At 31.0% G+C, this 26,866-nt stretch overlaps 1 protein-coding gene across 1 annotated transcript in view; it reads left to right on the forward strand.

The window, feature by feature from the left end:
• The window catches only part of LOC140699298 (elongation factor 2-like), a 524,143-nt gene that overhangs the window by 362,975 nt on the left and 134,302 nt on the right, over positions 1-26,866 (forward strand). The gene's annotated exons all lie outside the window — the stretch shown is intronic.

Below are 26,866 nucleotides of genomic sequence, written 5' to 3' on the forward strand. Positions count from 1 at the left end.
TAAAAGGCTGGTTGTTAATAAATAATTTAACAGACTGTTTTAATCAGTGAATAATATTAATGTAACTTTCCTTACTCGAAAAATACTTGTGTCTACTTCCAATTATTGGATTTCTTCCATCAGTAAAAATATTAGTTTGCTCAATAATGACATATTTTAATAAATATTTCTGAAATCTGGAAATTATAAAATGAGTCATAATATTGCACACTTATACTAAGGAAATTTTCTGTTAAAATAATGACCCCACTAATCTTAATTTTATTTTCAAATAAATTTGTCCTAATCTTATGCAGAGATATTTATTTAAAACATAGTTGTAAATTTGGAAAATATATCAGTATCTAATATCACTTAGCAAAACCAAAACTACATTTGAAAAAATATATTTGAATATGCTAAGTATAATATTCATGCTACATTCCCATTGACCCTGCTGCAAAATACTTCAATAAGAATTAAAAAAAAAAACCAGTTAATTTGCTTATATAAAAATCTTCACACTGTCTTCTTATAATAAATGGAAGTAATTCCTTAAAATACTGAGATCATACACTATTCTAGAAACAGAGTAATTCTTTGTGGAATAACATTGTCCTGCAGCATGGAGTGTCTAGAATTTCTTTGGCTGTGCATGATGGAAAACTGTGCTTGTTCATAAGTAATTTTCTACTTTTCTTGAAACAATTGATTTCATTGGAGAAGGTAATTTCATTTTTGTGCCATTTAATAATTTTTCTGTTGTTATGCTATATTAGTCAGTTACTAAGCAGGAAGTAAAGAAAAAAATCTGTTTTCTACATATATAATTTTTCAAGGAGTTTTCATCAGAAAAAATTATGAAAGAATAATTGAAACAGTTCCTCATGTTCTAATATGCTTGTACACACAAATGTCAACATGCTATATTTCTGAGATTTATTAGCATAACATTATACTTTAACATTAAAAAGATAGCCAAGGAAAAGTCTTTAGATAATCAGAAAATTCCTAACTAGGTTAAAAAAATGGATGTATTCTAGTCTCCATCCTTTTAAACCTTTTTTATTAATGTCTTGATTGAACATTTGAATGGAATAGCTGCATTTACCTCCCTCTCTTGTCACAGAGAAAATAGCAATCTAAACATTTTCCTTTGTGCTGTTTCCAGAATTGTAAGTGGACTTTAATGATAATTTCTCAATTCCTTGATGACTGTTTAATCAAAAGACTTCACAATATCACAATAAAATGTCAATCTTTTTCGTTACCCAGGGGAAATTTCTTGAATGTATTATCTTAAACATTGAAAAATCAACTTTCTACAGATAGTTTATAGAAATTTTTTAAGATATTGTAATATATATTAAAATATTATAATAAGCCAAATGAATGTTTGGCCTGAAATAATTTTGTTCATCTTTCCAGAGTTTTCAAATTTATTTTTGAGGAAACCCATGATACTATAAAGTATATAAGAAATAAGGTACTTTTTATCAGTGGTGTACACACATTAAGCTACACAATCATTACAAGTGTATTACTTTATTTCTTTGACTCATAACATCTATTCATCTTTCTAGATATACATATTAGAGGGTATATAATCAAAATCTTTACCTCCGCCTTTACATATATACAACATCACTTGGGAGGATTAGTTGAAAAATAATGTCTTTCAAGTTCTCTGGATCAAGATTTGTTAACTCAAATGCCTTCCCAAGCCACACAGGGAATATAAATGGATAAGTATAAATGGGTCCAGGATAATAAATGCAAATGAATCTCTTCCAAGTGGGAGAATAGATGCTCCAGTTAAATGGACTTATTAAATAGATGTTTTCCAATAGAAGTAATAACCTGACTCAACCTATGTAATGCAATTTGTTTCACATGACTGGAAGTCCACGTAGAGGGTCATCTGCAGTGCTTGTAGTGTTATCATTATAGTGTTATTAAGGTTCCATTCAGTTCTTCCCAGTATCCTCCCCTCATCTCTGTGCTGATGTTGTGGCCTCCTTCATGATAACACCTACCTCTCTTTCATATCCAGAAGAGAGAGAGACTTCCCAACAAGGCTTGGATAAAAATTCTTCCCTTCTCTGAATTGGTTCACTTTATGCCACATGGCCATTTACTGGCTATGATTATTTATTCCCAGAGGGAATATCATTTGTTGATGTGTTTAAGCCTAGTTTTCTGAACCAATCATCTTCAAGAAAAGTCTGATTATCATAACTGACCAAAGCTAATTAGGACTCACTTTTGGACCTGGATAGTTTCCCTTGAGTTCCATATATTGCATAAGCAAAGGTTGCCTATCTAATTAAAAACAAAATTCAGCTGGAGAGAAACAAAGAAAAAAATAGATAAATGTTGGTTAGCAATACAGAGTGCCTCCATACCTTATGACTCAGCAATGTTTCTCTATACCCCAAAGAATTAAAAACCAGCACTCAAATAAGTATCATACAAAAATATTCATAGGTGTACTATGCACAGTGAAATATTATTCAGCCATCAAAAGAATGGAGTATATACATGCCACCACATAAATAAACTGTGAAAACATTATGCCAAGTAAAAAAAATCAGACACTGAAAGTCACATTTTGTAAGCTTTGATTTATATGAAATATCCAGAATAGAGAAATCCACAGAAACAGAAAGCAGATTGGTGGTTGCCACTTAACTGGAGCAAGCTAGGAATGAGGGTAACTGCTTAATAAGGACAGGATTTTGTTTTAAGGTGATGAACATATTTTGAAACAATAGAGGTGATGGTTGCACAATATTGAGTGTACGAAACACCATTGAATTGTATGCTTTCCAATGGTTAATTTTAGGTTATGTGAATTTTGCCTCAATAAAAATAAATAAATAAAAATCTATAAAGGACATTTTAAAACGTGCCTATAATCAGCTGATATTTGATTTTTTTTTCATAATTTTCAGGGCCACACACTTAGTGTTGCCAAATCTTTTTTTTTTAATTTATTTTGAGTAAAGTGGGAAGTCTGTGTTATTGTGGGAAATATTTCAGTAGTGGAAATAAGTCAAATTTGAAGTACTGTGTATCACAAACAATTTAAGGATAAACACCATATGTGGAGCAAGTGGTTTGCAGCTCTGCTCTATCTATCACAAAAGTAATTTTGCATTAATTCAGGCTTTGTCATATTTATAGTACATTTTTATGCCCATTTTAGAGCAGAGTAGTAGAAGATAGATGTCATAATGTGAGATAGACAGTAGGTGGATAAACCTCATATGAAATTTTTCTGATGTGTGTAATGCTGTGGAGGAGGGTGTTTTGAAGGAATGGTGAGTAAGAGTAGAGCAAGGAATATAGTTTCATTATTTAAAGTCTTTTCCATATTACCAAGCAAATGAGTAAAAGGAAAGTGGGAAATAGAATTTTAGGACAGAACAGATATCCCTTCAGGAATTAGAAATAATGCAGATAAAAGGCAGACAATGAAGATCGTATGCAATAAAATATATATGAACATAAAGAAAATATATTTTTCAATTATTAAAATAATGCATATTTGTTATAAGAATTTTTAAAGAAGGAAAAAAACAGATTAGAATTAATAGCATCACACATTGCATAGTATTCAAGTATTTCTTCCAGGTATATATTTGTACATATTTTACATATGTAATTACATATGAACATGAATAGAGATCAAATTATATGGATTTATTTAAACATGAGTGGCTTATTCATATTCTTCTAAAACATACTGTAATAACTATAAATTATTCAAGAATATTTTATGAGCTTTAATTTAACAATCTCCTGCTAGATTTCTTAAAATGTTTTAAGTATGTAGATGTTATATACTTTTAAAACATCCTTGCTAAATCTTTATCTCCATCTCTATTCCTTACTTTCCTTATTATACATATGTAGAAGTTTAAATACTTGGTAACAGATAAACATTTTAATAAATCTTTATAAATACTGCTAATTCTTCTCCAAGAAATGTATAAAAATCTGTATTCCAATCAAAAGAACATATAAATCCCCTTTGTACTCTAGCCTACCAACATTTTGCATTTTAATTTTTAATGTCTAATTTGATATATTTTTAAGTGGGATCGTATTTTAATTAGCAACTGTTTGATATGTGATGTGTGAGGTTGGTTTTTTTCCATATGCTTACTGGATAATTACACTTTGTGTTATTTTTTCACATTATGTCTTTTATCAATTTTTCTAAGGAATAATTCATATTTTTAATTTAGCAACTTTTTTATAGTCCATATATCAACTTTTGTGTCAGTACGTAAAATATTTATTCAATGATTATAATCAAAATGATTGTCAGCCCATAATATTGTTAGAGATGTGTCACAATTGCAATTCTCATATCTTGCTGATAGAAATGAAAAAATAAAACCCTAACTTTGGAAAACAGTTTGGCAATCTCTTCTAATGATAAACCTACCCTGTGACATAGCCATTCCACTCATAGGCTCACTCAGGAGAAATGAAAATATGTGTTCATAAAATATCTTATGTAAAAATATTTTAGGTAGCATTATTCTTAAGAATCAGAAATAGAAACAATCCAAATATCCATCTACCTTAGAGTAGATATAGGAATTGTGATATATCCATACAACAGAGTACCACTCAAAGAACAAGTCACTAATATAACAGAATGGATGAAATTTTCAAATGTTATTTTGAGTTTGATACAAAAGAACACATGTTATATAATTACTTTTTCATGGAGTTCATGCAAAACAAAACTAATGTATAATTTTCAAATCACAGCTGTGGATGCCTCTCATGCGTGGAACTTTCAAAAGAGATACAGGGAAATTTTCTCATGTGATTGAGATGTTCTAATCTTACCAGAATGGGCTATGTGGGTATATATATTGGTCAAAAGGCATCACAATGAAAGTTTAAGATCTATGTATTTCATTTAATTTAAATTATTAAAAGATAAATTAAATTCTAAAAAAATAAAATAATGCCTGGAAACACCTGGAAAAATTGGGCAGAGGGCTTCTTTCTGATTCTTGCATTTAGAATATCTAATTCTGAAAGTTTCAAAGTTCCTCATATCTTTCATATGTAATGTGTCTTCTAAATAGCTCTTCTTCAAAGGGGTGCTCTAAGAGAAACTTCTTTTAAGAGAAATATATAGATAAATGGATAGGAGGTATGCCTCAGATAGTTCCTATTATCTCTTTCTAGTTTCATTTGATAATTCGTAGTTAGCAAGGTACATCCTTGATAGTGTGAATTATAATCAGGGAATCATATCAGTCATCTCAGTTCAGTTGGAAATAATGTTACATTTCACAAACTACAATCATTTAAATTTTATTTTTAGAACAGTTTTACAATCATCTTTAACACTTTCATGATTAATCATAAAATTTCAATCTTAACTCACTTCATATATTATTAAAGCATAGAAATGTAAGAGTTACTTAATTTACTTTATGCTAAACAGGCCTATTTATTAAAAATGCCTATTATGGTTGGATTTTTAATCTTAAAAATAAATTACTTTAGGAAGAAATGTGAAATGTCTTTATTTTATTGTTTGGGGCATCAAAATTTTAGTACTTATATCAAGTATTAATTCATATGTTCTTTCACATTTTAATTTTTTTCCAGTTTTAATATATATGTTCAAATAAGCTCAAATGTTTCCTGCAAACATTTCTTGGGTTTGAATGTCAATATCCAGTAATCAAGAGTCTATTCTATTCAGACATCCACGTATTAATACATAAAAACTCACATGAATGCTGTTGTTATTAATTTTGATGAAATATTTCATGATGTTTCTGTTTGCAAGTAGATACAGTCACATTTTCAGTAAAGTATAACAGAAAAGGTAAAAAATAGATAAACTTGAATAGTTGCACTATGTTTATCAGCTTTCCAAAAGGAAGAACAGATACACTTAAACTGTTAACAATTTAATAAAGGGCTGTTTTACACTGTTTGGGCAAAGTCTAGGGAAACCAGATGGGAGAGTGCAGTACAGTAGGAGCTAAGATGATTAGCCCAGTCTGAAAAGGGCAGAGAAAACATGACACTATCAGAATTAGAGCGGGTACCTGGATAGAGAGTGCTGCTGACGAAAGCGGTCTGTGATCAGCCTGGGGTAATGTGCTTGGTAGCGAGCTTTGAGAAAAAAAACCCTCTTTTCCTTCTACTCCTGTGAAAGTAAATAGAAGAAACCATAGCTGAAAGCATATCACCGCTGCAGTCATTTAAAAAGGGACATAAATTGCTATTAGCAATTTACCATGTTAGTAGGACATGTCCATAGGAGCTATGCTGGGATTTCAGCTGTAGCTGAATTTAATTAAAACTTATTTTAAGTACAGTGTCATGCTCACTTTACAGAGAGGGGGCTTTATTTCATAAAATAGATAAATTCTATTGAAGGGAGAGAGCTATACTGAACAGAATTTATCACTCATCATCTTGAATGAAATACATGGAAATATTTTTCAGAATATGTTTAAGATAGCCTTTTATATTTTATACCCCACTGGTCTCTGTGGCAAATGACCCTTGTAATCATTACAAACTAAATGTTATCTTTTATATTAATATTTTTAACACTTTATACTTTTTAGTTAACTGTCAGTCTCTTCTTTTGACGGTCCTCTGCCCAATGGCAGTCTTTAGAAACACTATCTAAATTGGCAAGCCAAATAAAACACACTTTCTTCCTGACATTTTCTTAAACTTTTTGAATTATTAGTTGAGATCATTAGTTACTTAAATTCAGAATATAAATATAGCCTACACTTTTGTAATAAAGCCAAAAAAGTTACTTATTATAATTTCTATTCTTATGTTCACATCTTCAAGTTCCTTTGGCCATGTGTTGAAGAATGTGTGTCTTACTGCTTATTGTCTAGTGAGTGCTTAAGTGAGCGCATAAGTATTTATTTCAGTGATAATTTAAAGTGCCTTGGGTGGGCCTAATATAGTATTTGGAGTTGGAAATGATTGAGAGGATTTAAATACTGGCAAAAGAAAAAACTAAAAAGAATGAGAAATGGTTTTGTAAACAGAAAATAAAAGCTATCAGTAAGTTTTTAATCTTCAAGTTCTAAAAGATTGTATTCCTTTAGTTCATCTTCCTTGGAGAGGAAATTTGAAATTATATTAGTTGAAACTTAGAGGGAAAAAACTAATACAAATAAATTTCTCAGTACACAATAGCCTTTTGAACTTGGCCTGAAAGAACAGTCTCTGGGAATTCAGTAAAATGTTAGAACAAGCAGCTCAAGTAGATGTGCCATCTGTCTTTCTGGCCAGTCCACATTTGATGGTCCTTGTGTCTAGTTGTTTTGTTTGTTTCATTGATTCTTTGGTCAGTAATTCATTTCATCTTCAGATACAGAATTCAGGAAGAGTTTTAAGAAATTCTTGCACTTTTAGATCCTCGTGTTTATTCTTGCCAATTAATTAATTAATTTTGTAACTCAGGAATTTTCCTCACTTCCACGTTCTCAACCTATTTGTGAAAGAAAAGGAAAGGTGCTCTCAAAGATACCTGGTAAAAAAAACAAAAACAAACAGGAAAGACACAAAACTTTATTACCCACATGTATTTCTTACATATAACACTTAAAGCCAAAAAGAGATCATTCAGAAATAGGAAAGCAAGACTGACATAGAAAATACTGAATAAATATTCACGGGTAGATCAGAGGGCAGATATGTCTTGTTAATTTGAATGTAAAGTTGAATGAAATGTTAAAAACTATATAAAATATGATATAATAATAGTCTAATAACAGAATTAAGAGTGGTTGATTTTTCATGAGAAATGGTAAGCTGTATTCAAACACATGATTAATTTTAATATTTAGATTATTACAAACTAATTTTTTTTCCATCAAATTATCAAAGATAGTTAAAAGTAAAAGTTTCTCAGTGCTTGGAAGAATGGAATTTTCACATATTGTGTGGAATTTTTAAATGGTAAAATAGTATAGAAAAGGAGCTTTTAGATATATCTAGTTTTTCACTTTTAAATTCTGCTTTATAGGATGCTCAGAAATGCACATAATATTTGTAAAGTGATGATGAACCAGTTATGATATTCATATGATAGAAGGATTTTTTATCATTGAAATGATACTATAGATGATATACAAAATCAATTATATACAAAGATGAAAAATCAAGACAAAGATATGTATAAAACATACATACATATTATTAGAATCAAGTGTATTTAATACTTTTTAAGCTTTTTTCCAAAATGGTATATATTATTCTATAATTAGAAAATAAAAATCCCCAATTAAATGATAATCTAGACCCTATTTATATATAGACTCAAAAAATATTTGGAAGAAATTATATATTGTGCAACCATGTAGAATTATTTCATATTTCTTATTTGTATAAATGTTTAACCACGATAAATTTTTGCTTAAAATTTAAAGATATGATCTGCAGTCAGTAAATTTTGTAAGTGGTGTAATAGAACATACTGTAATATTTATGTACCTTTCTTAAATATGCAATTTTTATATTTTTTATACAATATGAACTTTCAATCTCTTTATACAAAAGAGTACTCCAATATTCTGTGATTTCCTTTTTTCAGCTAAGAAGTTATATTTGACATTAAAATAAAAATCAGCATGTATATTTCTAACCCATTTCACTGTGGTTCATTTATAGATGCATCATACTGTACTAAATCAGTACCCTTTTGATGGAAATTCAGAGTGTTTATTACATATACATGCATGCAAAAGAAAACTCCGTAGAATAAATTACTAGAATCAGTAAGAAAGAGTAAAATAAGTAGAGTAAATAAAGTAAGAAAGAGGCTGGATTATCGAATAGATTAAACTTTAAGACCTGAATTTGAGAAACGTTGTATTTGAGGTAGCGATCATTATGACTAAGGTCACATTTAAGGGGCTTTTTGTTTTTTTTTTTTTGCTCTGTACAAAATGGATTAAGAGGTACAATATCAGATTTTCTTTCACTTCCTTCTTTCCTTTCCTTCTTTTCTCCCTCCCTTTCTTCCTATGTCCCACCCTACCTCCTTTCCTATCTCCCTTCTTGCTTTCTGTCTTCCTCTGTGTATTACTTTCTTTGATATAGTGCAGTTTCTTCTTTTGATTAAGACTTATATAATTTCAGGAAACTTTCATTTTATTACATTTGATATAGTAAACACAACTCATGTAATAAATATTGTATGTATTGTATATACAATAAATATGTAAAAGTATCTTTCCCATAACACAATGATAAATGGTAGGTCTTCCCTAAGGGACAGATGTTATTGCATCCAAATGTTGATAGAATTCAGTTGCAAACTGAAACACTGTCAAAATAAAGTTGTAAATCTATATTAATACAAATGATTTTGTGATTTTAAGATATTATAAAAAGGAGCTAACTCACTCGTTTTTAAGTAACTGCTTTAAAAGTACAATTGTTGTAAAGACCACTGGAATAATGTAGAGGGTTAACAATGTGGAAGGAAGTTAAAATATAAAATTATGTATGAAGTAAATATTGTAATAATTCTTATGCATAATGATCACAAGTTATAAATACACAGCATTTTATTATTACTTTGATGTAGAAAACAATTAATTGACTTACTGGATTGAAACTTTCTACTTATGTCATTCAATACACTTCTTGTTATTTTTGCCCTATCTTCATTCCTAATGATAAACAAAATCAGAGTATTCCCTGTTTGTAATCTTGCCTATGCCATGTGTACTTAAAACTGCGTATTCTTTAGATTTTTATTACATGAAGAAATTCATGGTAAATAACATTTTCTAAGAATCATTATCCCAAAAGCAATGGAAAATTAGATCATGACCCCATATATTAGGATGGTAGTAGAGATAATTGCAGGAAAGAAAACACAACTGCAAACACAATTACCCAAGAGAATTATATTTATTTTTTGCATGCCACACCATTTATTAAAAAATGTATAGATACAGCAATTACCACAAAGTGTTGTAATGAGTTTATTTTATCCAAGAAAGGCAAAAAGCTGCTAGCTTTTATGCAAAAACATATTCCAGAAACATAGAGCCTACAAGCTTATAAAAATAAGCAAGATTTTGTTTAATATTAGTTGTTTTATTTGTTGCTTTATATTGTTACTAAATATCTATAGTACAGTTGCTGATTTATACTTGCGTTAGCTGACTCAACAATAGAAAAACGCCAGCAATAAATTATATAAGAGCAACTGCCCTGATAGTTAAACATATCCTTAAAATAACCTAGATTTGGAAGCAATTATATCCAGTAGTTGTTGTACTTTCTATACTTTCTTCTGAATTTCTAAAATATCTCCATTAAAGCATAAGTCATTTAAACACATCTTCCCATAAAAAGGAAAGTGAAACAGATATAGTTGCAGTGGAGAATGAACCAACCCAAACAATTTTCTACAGAAATATGTTTGTGTTCAGTTTATTTCTTAACTTAACCTCTAGGGAATTGCTGTACAAAAGTTAACTCTGAAATTATTCTTTAAAGATAAATTTTCTTCTTGTCTTCTACTTGGACTGAAACCCTGTCAAGTAAAAGGCTACCTCACCTCACTGACTGCTTATAGGAATACCTTTAAATGGGATGCTCTTTGGGATAAGTACAGGAGAGAATTTCAGGAGCCAAACAATGATTTTCTTTTTATTTCATTTTGTTTGGGAATGTTGTAGTGATAGACTATTGAGAAGAAAAGTGGAAAAATTTAACAACCAAGAAAACAGTCAAAATTGTAACTATGTTTCTGGAAAACTTTTCAGTGATTCCTCATTAATCACAAGGTTTAAAATCTTTGTGTTTATCTAAAATTTAATAGGCTAAGAACTTTGATTTTTAGTGTTATAATTAGTAAGAGATTGCTTAATCTCAGAGTCAATATGACTACTTATAAAGGAAAATCTCCCTTTCCAATAGAAAAGACCACCCAGAACATTAAAATCATAAGGTCTAATTCTGATAGTCCTTATTTATACTGAAAATTAAAATCAAGTAATCTATATTATAGTACGTTTCTTTCCTCTATCAGTTGGTGATGTGATCTTGAGTCATATTACAATACTTGCAAGTAAAACTAAAGATATTATCTCTTACTCATGACAAATACAGTGTGTTTTTCTGGTTTCATCAACTCATGTCTAAATTCCCTTAATGTCTAAAAGGGGGCGTTATTTCTCTAAAATTTGTTGTATTAAGTCATAAGAAAAAAATGAACACTTTCAATTTAGCAGAAAAAAGTATTATAGGGGAACCATGTGCAAGGAATTTGTTATGTGTTGAGGATATGAAGACGAATAGAGCCAGTATCCAGTCCCCAAGAACTTACTGTCATACTACAATACAAGGATATATGACAATATAAGTCAAGCACACTGAGTGCACTATCAGTGGAAAGCCTCAAGGGGTCCTTACTGAGTGTGAAAAGGATGTCTAAGGCAATGTTTAACTGGGGAAGGGACATTTGTGCTAAACTCTAGAGAATGTGTGAGAATTCACCAGACATCAATGTAGAAAATGCATATTCTATAGAAAGGCAATAAGTTCAAATACATTCAGTACTGATAGGGCATAATTTATATTATTCATTTAAGAAATATTTATTGAGTACCTATTGTTAGAAAATGGGAAACACTCATGAATTACAAATTCAAGATAGCTTTCCTCAAAAGCTCAAAGTCAATTAGGGAATATACTACAACCATCTATGACAACCCAAGACAACAGAGTACAATAAAGGCCTATTAAAGTTGGGCACATAAGAGTTTTAGAAAAGATATCTATCCAATGCAAGTTAATAATAGCAGCTTTGTAAAGGAGAGAGTACCTCCAATGTGTATAGAATAAATTTTAAATTAATCAAAGTGTAGAAATACGCTGAAGCACTACAACCCAAAAATGTTTGTTTAATGATACAACTATGTGTGACAGCACTATAACTTTGGGAAGCTGAAACTAGGCGAAACACAAATATCATGAAGTGGCCAGATAGTTAAGAAAATTCATTCATTATAAAAATTTTATTGATTTTCTTCTATGTGTCAGGTTCTCCAATCAGTGTTTGATCTACAATGAATAATATGTTTTCTCCTTCTTCAAGACTGTTGGTAACATTGGAGATACAGACAAGTATTCAGGAAAGTGCAGTTAGGGTGATAGTTAAATGAGTCTTTAGGTATGAGGAAAGCTTCATGCAGAGGAAATGTTTTATTTAATCCTGCAGACGAGGTTAGTCAGAAAAGTGTACTGAGTGTGCTGAAGAAAAGAGACATTCCAGAAGTCAGAACTGTTTTGTGTAAAGTGATAAAAGCAAAGAAAGCATGGAAATTTCAAGAAAATATAAGATATTTAGTATGGTTGGAAAAAAATGTGAAAAGGGCCAGATGAAGCTGGAACATAATGAAAATGGATCACAGAAAGCCCTCTATGTTCTGATGAGAAATCTGGGCTTCATTCTGAAGCAGATGAGAATGGAAAGATCATTGTCTTCACACCTGGGTGCTGGAAAAGACAGGTTCCTGTAGTGTGGAGAGATGCTATTGACAAGGATAGAAGGCACAACTAGGGACTATTGTAGCAGTTCAGAAAAGAGAGAATGGTAGTCTGGACTTAGGTAATGGGAATTAGGATATAGATTTACCAAAAAGTTATGGATATTATCATTTGCTCAGTTGTTTAAAGAGAAAGATAACCAGGTTTGAGGCAACTACATGAAGTGCTCCCAGTAAATGAATATGTGATATCTGACAAAGAAAAATTAAGGAATAAAAAAGCAGTAGCTTTAGTTTGGCTGTGCTGTTTGATAAAAGTAAAGCACAAGATGAAAATATAAGAAAATGAAAATAAAATAATCTTCCGAAGTGAAGTGATATGATGATGGCATTTTAGAATAACCAATGAAAACTAATAACCAATGAAAATTAAAAGAATTGATTGAAGGAGAACATAAATAAGAAGTCTTAATGTTGTAGATCAAGGTAGCATAGGTAGTAGAAGGCTGCAGATGTGAAGATTGTTAATGAGGTCCCAGTGACACAGTTTTATGATCAGCTGAATATGAGACAGGGAGAAGAGCAGATACGCTGACTCTCAGGCTTTAATCTTGGAAGAGTAAGAAGATGACAGAAACCAAGGAGATAAATGGATAAAGAGAAAGTTTGAAGGAAGAGATAGGGAGATCTCAGTTGGTCCTCATCAGTTTTACATACCCATGGGGCAATAAGTAGTGCATATTTGTGACTCTCACAGGAGATGACAGGAATGGAGATTTATTGTATTTAGTTACTAGAGTTTTGGGGGAAAATGAAGTCAGTCAAAAGCATGCATAGGTCAAGGTCAGGAGACAGGCTCATACAGGATCACCAAACATACTGCTGGTTAATGGTTAGGAAAAGGAGAGAACTAGTAGCATTACACCTTAGAAACCAAAGGGGTGGAGAAAGTTTCTAGAAGCAAACCATGGGGCAAATGCACACAAAATATCTAGAAAGATTAAGACCAAAAAAAAAAAAGTAGATAATTGTAACAGGCAAATTGGCATTATTGGTGGTTTTGGCAAAGCAGTTTCATTGGAGTGATGGGAGGAGAATTTACATTGAGGTTTACTAATAAACATGGCTATGAAGGGAGACGACAAGAATGAAAAGGACAGGATCTGGCAGAGGAGAAGGAAGGACACAGACATTGCTGGAGTCTAAATGGTAGAAATGATTGAACATATATTTATTATAAACAGAATCAATACATAAAAATGAGGGTTTACTTTAGCATGGTATTTGAGGTTCTGTAGTAAAAAAAAAAGAAAAAATTTCCGTTTGTCTTGTTTTGACATTGTTTCTACACCAAGCTGTGTATGTGAATATTTATTTTAACAAAGCCAAATATTCGGATAGAAATTAAGCCATTTGAAGTTGCATAATTAATCTTATTTAATTGGTGGAATCATCTAATAAAATTACTCTTTATATAGATGTTTATTCTGTTCTTCATCTTGAAACATTATCCTTTTCTTCAAAAATTTATGGAATGAGATGCTACTTTGAGAAACACATATTCACACTAGGACATGACATACAATATGGATGAGAATAATTTCATGATTTTTCTTCAGAAGGAAAGGCTGTGTCCCGATATTATAAATGGTAATTCTTATTTAGAAGTAAATTGTAGTTGAATATTTTAATGAATCTTTATTTTCTTCTCTAAATAAAAGACTACATCATTTGCATTTTAAATCTGTTTAATTTGTTTTGATAATAGCATTCATCCATGCATTTTTTTAAAGGACTATTAAAAATCACTTTCCCAAATGCTACATTTCACATGCTGAAACAAATTTAGGATAAGGTAAAATCTTCCTTAGAAATAGAAATGTGAATAACTATGCCTACTATTGTCTTTGAAACTCAGAAAATCAAAATGTGGCTTTTAAGTATTAAAATGCTATATGTAAGTAAAATAAAATCAATGAGACTGCATACTTAACTATGTGATCCTGGAAAATTCATTACTATTTCTGTGCCTCAGTTTCCTTGTCTGTAAAATAGAGATGGAAATAGAACTGAACCATGGAATTGTTTTAGAAAATGAGATTCTCTCTCTCTTTCTCAAAGATTACTTAGAAAATGGTGAATTTTATAATAGTGTTAAATGTAATATATTTATAAGTTAATAAACATTGTAACAAATTGATACTAATCATATTTCTATTATTTGATCGTATTATATTTATTTTTATTAATTTAACTTTAAATTAGCCTTTCAATTTAAATGTGATTTTTACATTTCATATAGTTATGTATAATCTCTTTGGCACTACATTTACCACACTTTATGAATTCAAAAGGAAAAAAAATCTACGTGGAATCAATCTACCTTAAATAAAATAGGTACTTGATTTTATCATGCATCTTTCTGAATTCTATAAAATAATTTTAAATGCTTTTCTTTGTACTAAACAAGCAAGAATTAACATGAAATGTGAACAGAAAAACTGTATGCTGAAAATTTGTTTTGGAGTAATTAATGTTATGAGAGAATTTATAATTTAAATATACTAAAGAGGAAAAGAAATATAAATGGGATTTGAATTTCAGAATCATCTTTAACTTTAATTCAAATGGAATTTAAGTTATAGTGTCAACTTATTTTAATTTGACTATCACCATTTGTGTAATAAAAGTAGTAAATATATTATTATATAAAATAACAGTATTTTAGTTTTTTATTAATTTCTCTACATTTAATTAATAATGAGAGCTCAACATTTGTATATATTGAAATCAAACTCTAAAACCTAAGTGTCAAAGTACCAATGTAAATGTATACATAAACACCTTAATCTGCCAAAAATATCATTATTCCCATTGCATAGACTAGAAAATTGGAACTTCAAGTGGATAATAATTTTTCCATGGTAATATCACTGATATGTGGCAGAATTACACCAAGCACAGACCAAGGATAACAATTCTGCCTCTTTCACTTCCATGATCCTGACATACTCCTGAAATGGATCTGCCTTCTTTCCTTCTCAGTCACTCTGTATTTTTATATTCCATGTGCTACACCTGAAATGTGTTCCCATCTTAATTCCTGGCTGAAACTGTTGTAAGACCAGATATTAACTATGAAAACCTGTGATGTGGCAGGAATTTTTTAAAATATATGAGTAAGTGTGAAGAAACATGACACCTGTTTTCACTTATCAAGAAAGATAAGTGATGACATTTGGGACCAAGTGAGAATCGCTTAGTAAATGTGAAAATTGTTGAACGTAGATAGGAGAAGCTGTAAAAGGCAGACTTCAGTGTTGATTTTTGATAAGAACTAGGCCATGGACTTCCAGCATTTGATGTTTTGAAAGCTGTTCACAATTTTCCATTGTTCATTTCAGTGACTTGAAAAGATGAAAATAGAATATTTCTTCAAGAAAATCACAAAGAAAACACTCAAACATATACATATGAAAGAAAGGTAGAAATAAAGACACATAAAGAATATGACAAATATTAAACAAAGGGGGCCAGTATTCTGCTAATACCAGAAAGAATTTAAGACAAGTATAAATAAGTTCTGTACATAATAATAAAAGAGCAAATTCAATAAAAAAGAACTCAACACTGAGACTAAGGAAGACTGAGCAAAACACTGAGAACAGTCAACTCATGGTGAAATAAAAAAACTTGTAAAAGGACGATCAGTCCAATATATAAATAAATTTAAAAAGTAAATTGTGAGGAAATATTTCTTAGAAAAAATGAATTCAGAATTATTAACCCTAATTAATGAAGATAATCAATGTTAAGTGCTAAATTATTAGCCTGAAATAGCTAGAGAAAAAAAAGCAGTCATTTACAAATAAGTAATGCAGAATCTAAAGAAGATGCAATGAATATGAACAGAAGAGAAAGGAAATTAAAAAAAAAACTTGGAGACATTTGATGATGGCACAAATTCTAAAACAATAAATAAATAAACAAGGAGATAGAAATATACAATAATGGAAAGATAACAGCACCTGTGGACATCTATCATTTGAAATAATTCATCATGATCTAGACAAGATGGACTTAACAAAAAAAAGCAGAAATGTTGAATGTTTCCCGATCTAAAAAAACACATTTTGTTAAGGGAATACTTGACATCTGACTTTTCGTTTACAACTCAAGAAAGGGAAAAGAGTATAATAAGGGCTAAAAACTACAGATTAAAATGTACAGTGACATTAACATTCTAAATATAATCAAACCTTCACTTTCTTTCTAGTGTTAAATGAAGATATTAACTGATATGAAAGAACTTAGAGAGTAAATCATGCGCATGGAAATATACTCCAAACAAAAATCAAATGTGTAATCTATGACATTTCAATACAGGAGATTAATGGTCAAAGACAATGCTAACCAATGAGATTTATAATAAGCATAGTTGCATATAAAGAGAAAAGAGAATGACTATTGGCATTCTTAGAATAAAATAAACCCATTTTAAGAAAAACCTTACCACCCAACGGCTAGGAACAAAAATATTAAACCTCATGAATTTAGGCTTTTGGAGACAGCTATATCTAGGGGAGTTTAGAGGGCTAAAATACTTTCTAAAGACTTTCCTTAATTGGCATCGAAGACGAGGAGTGTAGTTAGAGAGTACTCTGGTGGTGATGGGATTAGGGAAAATTAATAGGTATCTTATTTTTTAATGATAACAACAAGGCTAAGGGCAAGGATATCTTCAGTGTGTCAGAAACAGGGATATAGTTGCTAGGAGAGGTGAAATATAGAGTTGAAATTGAACATAACAAAGGCAAAGCACTAATAACTTGCAAAACAAACAAAAATAAGAAAAAGGAAAATGATTATTTAAAAAAGAAACAAATAAGAAAAATAAAAGTATTGGAATCTGATAAAATACATCTGAATGTTAAATGAATCATTTATTACTAAAGATGGACTTCACAAACCTAACTAGATTATTTGTTGTTTAAAAAGAAATATTCCTAAAAGAAAGTATTGAAGAGAGGTTAAAAATAGAGGGATAGGCAGAAAGCACCAGCAAATAGTCACATCACAATACCACTATATTATTGCCATGTTCATAGCAGACATTAAATGACATTAAATGTTAAAAGCATTAAACAGGTTGAGGAAAAAATATTTTATGACTAAATTTGTAAGACATACCATATACTAAAACATGCTTAACCTATGGGAAAATATCAGTTAAAATAATAATGTGATAACCATTTTAATCTATTAGATTGATAAGTGTTTAGATTTAAAAGATTGATAATATTTAGTGCCCTCGTGGCATATAAGAAATACATATTCTTATATAGTTTGTAGGACTAAATTGATGGCAAACTTGTTCAAACAGAACTGCACAGAGTACAAACTTTTGATCAGCAATTTCACTTTAATATTCTTTAGGATGATTTCCCCTTGGTATAATTATCCTCATGAGAGAGCACAGGCTTGAACTCAGTCTAGGGTTTTAGTCATTCTAATCTATTTGTAGGATAATCTTCTAAGAAAGAATAATACATAGTCAACTTTATGATTAGGTAAAGTGGGTAGAAGTGATTAAGAAGAAATTTGGTAAGCTCAGTATCAGGTTACAGCCTTTTTTTCCTGAGAATTCGTATGACATTACCAAAATGATTTTTTTTTTAACAAAGCTATCTGGTAAGTTGTATTTCTTTGGTGCTTTTGGGGAAAAAATAGTTGAGAAAACAAGGGCAAGAGATAAGCATTCAAATATATTTAGATGCATTAATAAAATCTGTATTCACAAAGGAACGTATAGCATTTGAAAAGGATTTTTGGTTTACTTACATCCTCAGATTAGCTTGATAAGTATTAGAACAGTATATTGAAAAGTTAAAGTACATATATCCTCTTTCACATATACTGTCCTTCAAAAAGAATCTCCGTATTTTCTATGACTTGAAAAAAAAATCCCCAGTAAAGGGGCTTTGAGTGAGGCACATGTAATCTCTACACAAGTAGGTTGAAAAGTGGGGTATGTCCAGTCTTCAAACAAGCATCATGAGTTTTACTCTTTGTCAAAAATCTTTCTTTTTAGGATAAAATGCGTTCAAGGAGAGTAAAGGGATGAACATATTTGAGTTAATATTTCATCATTCATTATTTAATTTCCTTCTTATAGGGTTGCTAATAGTTAGATCTCGAAATATTCTGTTGTGTTTAGTGGTCTTAGCCAGTAGTCAGCTGAATATTGTAGGAAACATTTTAGCAATATCACCTATCATCACCATGATCACTATTATCAAATATTTATTGAAACTACATAGGACTTACTATTCTCAAGTGTGTGCCTTTATATGATATTTCTCAATAAGTTAGTTATTTTAACACAAGGTGTATAGCCTGAGGATTTATTTTTTCACAACAGAATTATAGAGGGAAAGAAGCAGATGAATTTCTACAAACTCTGTCCTTTTCTTTTCAGCATTCTTGTTGTTTGCTGTGTTATGTTGAGGTTCCATCAGGTGGCTGACTCTTTAAGTTCAATAGTAGATAATTACCATGGATTATAAAATGACATTCCTATTGAAAATCAAAACTAGAGGAAAAAGAAAAAAAAAAAACTTTGGAAAATTTTTTTAATGAAAAAAATAACAATTTATTCACAAAAATAAAAGTAAGCCTGACAGTTTTTTTTCCTGCTTATTGACTTGTATGTCTTTGAAAATATACATATACAGATTTCTAACAGAATATTACTAGAGTGTAACTAACTTGATATTGACAGTTAATTATCAGCATTGGATTATAGTCTTTAATAAATATTCCAACAGTTAAAAAATAAAACACCTGTCAACAAAGTGAAAAAAACAGAACAAGTTGTATCAACACATTAAAAATCAAAACAGAAAAAAATATATAACATATTTTTATTTATTGACTTACTTCATTCATTTCATAGACCTATCAAAATATCAGTATTTTCAAAATATGTATATGAAATTGCAAAATATCAAGTAAAATATCTAGTTTTTTAATCCAGTAAAACAGCAATGTAGAGAAGTAAATGAGATCAAGAAATTTATTTTCTCAGCTCTCTGCTTGCCAATTTGCAATGAGTTGACTGTCCCCCTCAATAAAAGTCATAGTTCCATTCACAGAATTCTCACATTATCTGTACCATCTTTATGTTTTGGAACCTGACCTTTTGTTTTTTTCAGGCCTTCGGGTGGGAATGCCCCCCTTCATATTGCTGACCTTAGGGTACTTCATCTTTCTTGCTGGTTTCCTTAAACACATGCCACATCAATGTGGTAAATAGTCAATTTATTAAAGATTCCTCAGATTACACAGTTTGGAAGGGCCATTTGTCTATTGATAAGAATCAACAGGTAGGCTTGAATCTAACTGGTGTAGTTAAAGATTCCTGGCTGGAATGACTTAGAAAAATAACTGAAAAATAATGATATCTAAATTTAATTTATTAGTTTTTTGGGTTGATTTGTTTATAATTTTTGAATGGATAATATAATGCTCTAAATAGCTATTAGCCAGAGCTCTACATAGGCTTTTTATCTTATACAATGTAATCTTATAAAATATTCATAGCAATGAGAATATTTTACATAATATAATATTGAAGTCTGATAGTGATTATTGAAAAATGACAATATTGCAATAGATTTGGTTCTCTTTCCATTAGAATGAGTTTTATACAAAGGTAACACTTGACTCCTATGGAAGTAAAGAAGCTGCTAAAGATGCATATGCAAATTTCTCTGTCTTGACAAAATGAGCTTTATGAAAATTATAGTTGGGAAAAGAGTAGGTATCCATGATGATAGAAAAAGGAACAATATTTGCTGTTTTTGATTTATTTTCTATTCATGCTAAACTAATCCCTCAAATTGTTAAGGTGTTTTTTAAAAATTCAATCACAATCAAGCCATCATGATTATCTCATTTGTTATATAACTAAAACATTCAGTGTGAAAGCAATCTAAATTTTTATCTTGGACCTTATATGAAAGAAAAAGGTACAATTCTTAGAATGCTGTAAGTTTTAATAGGTAAAACAACTATGCAGCTGTGATTAGTCATGAGCTAAATGCCACCTCAGAAGGGTTACATAATAAGTCTTTTATTCCTCCTGGTTGAATCATGAATATTCTGTTGAACGCCTTCATTGTGTGAGGAAACTTAGGAAGTAATGGATAGATTCTGTCATGCTATATAAACATTCCTAGTGTGGTAAGTACTGAGAACTGCATTCTCAGAGTTTTAACAACTTACAGAAAAGTGAATTGAATTTCTGAAGCCTGGGAAATGATAAGAGAGAGGTGAAAGAGAGATAGTGTGCTAATGACCCTAGAGAGTTTGAAAATGTTATGGTCATGTATTATGAGAGAATCTCCTAAAAGAAGATAATGGGCATGGCTGAGTCTGTAAAGAAAAGATCTTGCTATCAAGCGCCTGAGAGCGTGGCAATCAGGAGTCAGGGGCAGTCTGCCAGAACCTGAGTAAGTTATTCAATTCCTTCAGAGTAAGGCTGTGCCTACACTACCAGAAATGAATTAACCATTGCCACTTTTCCCCCATCCACACTAAAATGAACAGACTTGTTCTTTTCTTTTTTTTCCTTTGCTCATTTTTTTTGTAATGTATAAGTATTAAGCTCATGCATGTCATGAAAGATATCTAAAGGGCATTTCACGAAATTATCTGACGTATTTGGGAAATGAAACGTAAGATTTGTAATTCTCTACTATTGTAAAGTCATAGTTCTTTCTCCTGTTCAATTAATGGCTTTAAATCAATGTATTTTATTTCTTCTTCATTTCAGTGATGCATCAAAATACATACCCTATAGGTACTGTTATCACCGGAATTGTGTCATACTTGATATCTCAAGCTTTTGAATTAGTCAACTATAATATTCCTATCTTTCCTGACATTTCACCCCAAACATAATCATACTCCCCCATGTCTTCCTCTCAATTTCAGATTTTCTCCATGTAATTATATTCCCTCTGTATAGACCAAATCATATAAGTAACCAGCCATAAAGTTGGAAATACCGAACTTAATCACCTCACTTCTTAGTAGATGGCTTTAACTTCTATTATGGCTTTAAAACAGAGGCAATGAAATTTGAGGTTCTTGAATATTATTCCCCTCACCTAAATGACCTAAGATAATTTTTTCATAACTGATTTTCTTATCTCTGCTTCAAAAAACAAAATTCTATTCATTTATGAGTTGTTAATGGTGACAGTGTTTGAGCCGGGGGGATGAAGACCTTGTAGATTTCTAAACAGCTGGTGTCCCTTCAGTCTTTCATAAAATACAATTCAAAGGTGGTTTCAAGCATCCTCCTCAAATTATATTGCTGCTTCTTATAAAATTTCTGGTTGAACACTTTCATTGTGTGAGGAAAAACTATTGTTCTCCAAAACTTTAAGTTATTTCTTTCATCAGTGCTTGCTTTCTCTTTCTTCTTTCTCTCTGTTTTCATTGTCTTCTACTACATAGGCTATCTACGCATATTCAAGATCTCTTCTTCAAGAAATGGTGAACTGAGATTTCCCTTCAAACTGCCAGTAGCCCCAAGACCATAATAATTAGAAAGCTCTAACCCATAACTCCTTTACCTCTTTTCATACTCTCAAATTCCTGACATCCTGGACTCTATAGTCATCATTATTATAATACTGGTTTCTCAGAACTCACCATGCTTTTCTTTTTTATGAATTGAAATTTTTATTGTGATAATTGTAGATTCACCTGCAGTTGTAGGAAGTAATATGAGTAGATCCCTCGTATATTTTATCCAGTTTTCTCAATGGTAATATTATCCAAATTGATAGTGTAATATCACAACCAGGTACTGCATTTATGCAATCTTAGAGCCTTATTCAGATTTCCCATGGTTCTAATTTTACTTATTTCTGTGTGTTGAGTTTTATACAATTTTATCACCTGTGCAGGTTCTGTATCCACCACTATAGTCAAGATACAGAATATATCCAACACTAAAAGCATTCTTCATTGTAAAATCACACCTACTTCTCTCCTGCATCCTGCCTCTGTCTATAATACCTGGAAACTTCCTGGTTCTTTTCTATTTGAACAATAATCTTCCTGTGTGTTTTGTTTTGTTTTTTTTTTAAGAAAAAGAAGACTAATTTCATCCTAAAGTAAAATGACTGATTGTTCTAGAAAAAGAAAGAGGAAATAGATGACTATGACAAAACCTGAATAGATATAAACTGTTATAAAATTTTCACAAAAAAACAAATTTTGTCATGCCAAATAAAATGGAATGGGTTTATTTATAAAATTTTTAAAAATAGCTTTACTCTCAAATAGTATACTGAAGCAAAACTAGAATTTGTTATTTTCTCTATTAATAGAAAAACATTTTCTTGGACATTGGTCTGTTTTTAAGAGGTTGTAAAGATTTTCTTTACCTTCTGTGTAACTTACCTAGCAGGCAAAGATTCTAGTCCAACCAGAATAATTTTCACTGCTTTAGGTTGACTTTATCATGTCCCTAATTATTTATGAAAACTAAGTCTTCTCACTTAAAAATAAAAAGATGAGGTTTTTTGTTTTTGCTTTTACAGTCAGATTACCTTATATATTTACTTTTAAAATCTTTTATTGTCAATGTAATTAAACAGATAGCTAAGTATTGTTTCTCAGTGATCCTGTTTTGCTAAGTGTTCAAACCCCTAGGCAACTTTTAACATTTTGCCTTCCCCAAATCTAATGACATCTTTACACATAAAACTAACTCTAGTATTTCCCAGAGGGCCTCTGGAAAAATCACAAAAGATTTGTTGGTCCATTTTGTAAAAGAGGTAATAAAAATAATTACGCTTATTTAATATTATTATACACTTGGAAAGTATTGTCAAATTTTAAAAATACTTACCCTTCCCTAGATCAAATTTGTATTGGTAATGTTATTTGTAATATTATTGATATAAATATTTAAAACATAAAATATGCCTAGAGTTTTGACAATGCCCTCATTGCCCATATGTTTCTATTTATCAGAGTTCTAATTCTGCTGTGTCTGATGTTAGACAATCCAGTGTTATTGCCTGTCATCTCAATTATTTTGTAATTAACCTGGTCACAATTTTAATTCTTTAATTTAAAACCATTATATTCCAGACCAGTGGTTTCCAGTTGAGATTTCTCATCAGTTACCTATGGAGTTTTATTAATACACAGATGTAAGACCTTTGCTTAATTTATAAATAGATTTTATTCATCTCTCTAAATCTCATGGTTGAAAATTGATTCTTGCAATCATGTACATGTCCTTTCACTGCCTCTTTTAAGAGGGCTGGTGCCATTATTGTTGTTAAACTTTTATCAAAGCAAATGTTCGCCACATTTTCCACTGGTACAGTAACTGAGGAAATCCAACAGTTCTTCCTTACTCACCCAAAATATGTTATCCTTATCATCTTCAGTCATCTGAAATAATAGAGAGCTAATTAGATTATTAAAATTAAAACATGCTAAACTGACAGAAAAACTCAATCTCCCATGACCTAAAGTTCTACCCTTTGGCCTTGATTGCCCTCCAGTCCTGTCCTGATGAGTTACACCAGTGACTCCATAAAAAAATAAGTGGATGACCCATTAACATTCCCTATCTGCCTAGACTCTCAAAGACTCGAACCCGGCAAATTCAGATATTCTAAAATACCATAAGGGACTGATTAATTATATGCAAACTTACCACAAATAGAGGCTACTTCTCCTCCAGCATTAGAAACTTTCTTCTCTGGAAACAAGTCACCAGAAAATGAATTTTAAGGGCCTTGCTGGAAGGACCCTCACAGTGTACTTTTCACCACTAAACATTACCACCAAACCCCAAATTCACATCTCTAAACTATAAAAGATGCAAAAACTACTCTGAATAAAAGTCCACTCCAGTTGGAGACTTGAAACGGGTTCTCTTGAGAGTCATGAGGGGCAGACAGCACTATGAAGTAGACAGCTTTCTGGAGAACTTTGAACCAAGACAATGACATCGCAAGGTGGTTACCAGCAATCCTAGGTGTTAGAACAAGACCCCAAGGATTACCTGTCGGGAGGAAAGTCTTGGGCCCACTGTGACAAAGAGACTTCCTATTCTGGGTCACTAGCTAAAATTAGACCTCTTTTTCCTGTTCTGTCTGCCTATCCCAATGTCTCCGTGTGGAGAAGATTCTTAGTCCGTAGAGTCTTTCTGGAGTATGCCACCTGCTGTAGCTGAGTTTGTCTTGCTTGTTCTGCTTGTTTACCCCCGTTATCTCTTGGCAGAACATAGACATAGACATATGTTTGGTGGGGAAGGGTATTATTTCACCTGGAGTTATTTATGATGGAGCTTCCAGTTCCATCTCACCTGTGGTGTTGGGTTCACAGGATCTTGCTAGAAGGACTGTCATTTCAATCCAGGAGAAGATAAGCCTACATGGGCTGTCATCTCTTGCTAGGATACAAGTTGGGAAGCACTGGATTTGGGTGGTTGTCTTCTGTTAGTTGAAGTGATGCTAGGCACACTATCCTCCAGACTTTGGGTCCATAAGCAGGCTGCCTTCTCTTTAACCCCTTTTAGTTTTCCTTTTGTTGTTTCTTACAACATTTCCTCGAGTTATAAATATGATTAGTAGATGAGAGTTGGGAAAATGGGCATGCATCATTGATTTTGTCTCACAATGACTTTTTAATCTAAATAGCTTCTTTTAAATCAGAATTTTAAATGCGTTTAAAAACACATTGTACATTGTATAGAGATGACTAATCCTTCCTATCTGAAGTTTTCATTTTTCTTATTCTGTAGCATTGAAATCTACTTTTTTTGTTTGTTTGTTTCTTTCAAAGCAGTCTTCCTTTTCCTTCATGGATAGCCTTCCTGTGCTTAATATTTAAATACTGATATTCCAAAAATAATTGTTTTGGTTTCTTTTCTATAATCATGCTATATTTAACTCTTGATTTACCACATTTTGTTCACAATTTGTAACTATTATTACAATTTGTGATAATTTAGGGACATTATTTTTTTCTGAATTCCAAACTTATTTTATAGTTTATTGTTGGACATAGTTATGCAAAGGTAATGACAATTTGGCAAAATCAAATGCTTAAAATTTCACTCAACAGCTACCTTACTGCTGGCGCTCCCTTTTATATTTCCTAATGTAAATTCTCAAGACTTAACACCTGGGTAATGTTTTTTGTCTTTTGGTTGCTTCTGCTAAGTATTCCCTATTTCACTGGAACATGACAGGCCATCATTAACTTGCTCATTGAGTGTTACAGCAATACCTCCCTAAGTGCCCTTCTTATACACACACTCCTCCTCTTATAAGTCATGCTCCATCCTACCACCTCAAACACTGGCACATCTTGCCATGGAAACTATACTAAGCCCAAATCCCCATACATACCTCAGCTCTCCCTGTTTTTATACTCTACTCAAATTATTTATTTTTAGTCCTTTTCTAATTTAAATATACATATAATTTTTAAAAATCATACTCAAGTCTCAATTGAAATCTTATTTCTTCACTTTTGTTGTAAATAGTGACCCTTATGTCCTGTGCATGCTACTATTATATCACTAAACTTAAATGTTTTAGATTTGTATGTCTCTATCAAATATTTCCATTATAAATACCATAAGTGTCTTATTTATGTTTGTATTCAAACCATTCTAGCACTAAATCATTATTTTCCATGAATTGTATATGGTAGGTAGCTTTAAATATATTATGGCAGCTCAACTACATTAGAAATTATAATAAAGGTATTACTTTCCCAAAATTCCCATCTAAATGCCAACTTTTCATACAAGTGGTATACATACAATTTAAGAAAATTTAGATGAAGAAAGAAAGAAGTGAAACTAATTGTTATTCTGATGCATGAATACACAAATGGTGTGCCATTAAAATGTTTTATTTATTACTTCTGTATTGGTACAAATGAACGATATATAATTCAGAAGGAACAAACTGCTAATCAGTTTTCTTCCTCAAAATATATTGATACCAACTTTTCTGCTTGCCTAGTCTGCCAAAGAGAAGCATGCATATTTATGTGTGTGTGTCTCTCACTCTCTCTGTCTTGTTTTGTTTACACACATGGTATTAAACGTTGCAAAATGTTTTGGCCTGATTTTCTTCGTTAAAATATATATCTTGGGGATTGTTTCATATCAGTAAATATAGAGCTAACTTTATTTTCAGTGACTTAATATTCAATTTTGGGTATATCTTCTATATATATAATTATATATATATATAAATTATATGTGTCTATATGTATCTATATATAAAAATTATAGA

The sequence above is a fragment of the Vicugna pacos genome, chromosome 1, assembly GCF_048564905.1.
Source record: "Vicugna pacos chromosome 1, VicPac4, whole genome shotgun sequence".
In the NCBI taxonomy this organism is placed as follows: domain Eukaryota; kingdom Metazoa; phylum Chordata; class Mammalia; order Artiodactyla; family Camelidae; genus Vicugna; species Vicugna pacos.